The sequence below is a fragment of the Aplysia californica genome, unplaced genomic scaffold (genome assembly GCF_000002075.1).
Source record: "Aplysia californica isolate F4 #8 unplaced genomic scaffold, AplCal3.0 scaffold00772, whole genome shotgun sequence".
Classification (NCBI taxonomy): Eukaryota; Metazoa; Mollusca; class Gastropoda; order Aplysiida; family Aplysiidae; genus Aplysia; species Aplysia californica.
This window is the reverse complement of record NW_004798042.1, coordinates 121,512-122,872: the sequence shown is the minus strand read 5'-3', so window position 1 is coordinate 122,872 and position 1,361 is coordinate 121,512. Positions and strand designations below refer to the sequence as shown.

At 44.4% G+C, this 1,361-nt stretch overlaps 1 protein-coding gene across 1 annotated transcript in view; it reads left to right on the top strand.

The window, feature by feature from the left end:
* Positions 1-1,145: 1,145 nt before the first annotated feature.
* The window catches only part of LOC101856693, a gene marked incomplete in the record, with an annotated part of 48,292 nt that continues 48,076 nt past the window's right edge, over positions 1,146-1,361 (top strand). The window contains 1 exon segment of the mRNA XM_005109373.2: positions 1,146-1,274.

The following is a 1,361-nucleotide window of genomic DNA, read 5'->3' as shown; positions in this document are numbered from 1 at the left end:
GAGGATGAAAGGAAATACTTTGACCCCTCTCACATAATCAAATCTAATTAAAATTGCGTTTGCCAAGGTGGCAGTCAATGCTCTGACGGCGAACCGAAGACATGTACCGTATTTAAGAGGGGGGGAGGGGGGAGAGAATATGTGAGCAACAAGAAGATAGGGTTTAGTTAATACAAATACACGCTCCCCCCCCAAAAAAAAATAATTAAAAAATATAAAGATTCTTAAGAATAACTATATAAATCATTGTTTGATACTAGGGTAATAGTTTGAGCCCCCGGCTCGGAGCTTTCGTGACCAACTACGCATATCGTGAGTCTCCACTTTCGGTGGGGCCACTTTTTGGCCTCGTGATGTCATTTCCGAAGACGCTTTTTAACATATACATGTATTTGTTTTTAAAGAATGGGGTTTAGATATTTACCTTTACCGATGTTCCTTTATAATAAGTACACCCTCTACACTGGAATAACCCATCGGGTTTTTTTAAAAATGTGGTAACGATGAATGATCTACCACCAGACAGTAGAAATAACAGAGGGAGCATACAACCAGAAATCAGGCTGAATCGGGAAGGGGCAGGCCCAGGAAAAGGTGGATAGAGGGGGTCAGAGAAACAGTCAAGAACAAGATAACTATGCAACAGGAGGTACAAAATACAAGAGAAAGACTTTTGCTTCTCCTGTCGACACCAGAAAGTGACAGAGGCCGAAAAAAGTAAACGTGAAGATGGTGAATGAAGGCAGGCTGTTTCAGGCTTAATGCTAGATCCCAGCGCTACTCTTTAAACGCGATTGCTAACCAGCTAGAAAGTTTCCGGTTCCCGAAGTCACTGATTCAGATAAGCAGCCAGGTCAATGGGTGTGCCGACTCCCTCGTTCCACCCGCTCTCAACGCTTTGACTTTGACTTGCAGCCAGAGAAAGGGACCCACCAGGGAAGAAAGGATTGGTTGTGGGGGTGAGGGTGCAGAGAGAGAGAGAGAGAGAGAGAGAGAGAGAGAGAGAGAAAGAGAGAGAGAGAGAGAGAGAGAGAGAGGGAGAGAGGGAGAGAGGGAGAGAGGGAGAGAGAGAGAGAGAGTCACGGTTGGACCAAAATGCCAACTGACGACGAAGCTACAGGTTGAGGGTGTTAAAGACTTTTCACAACTTGTGCGTTTAGTATAAGTAGGCTCCATTTGCCGTAGGGATCCAGTGTGGTTTGGTGTACCTGGTTTTCAATTTGGCTAATAATGCACCAGAGCGGGAGTAGAAGGATTTGTGTTAAAGATTTTAGGTAAGTGGGAAAATCTTACTGAAATACGACAAATACGACTACTGAACACGAGATACGTCCCTTGTCTTTCACTCTCTCTCTCTCTTT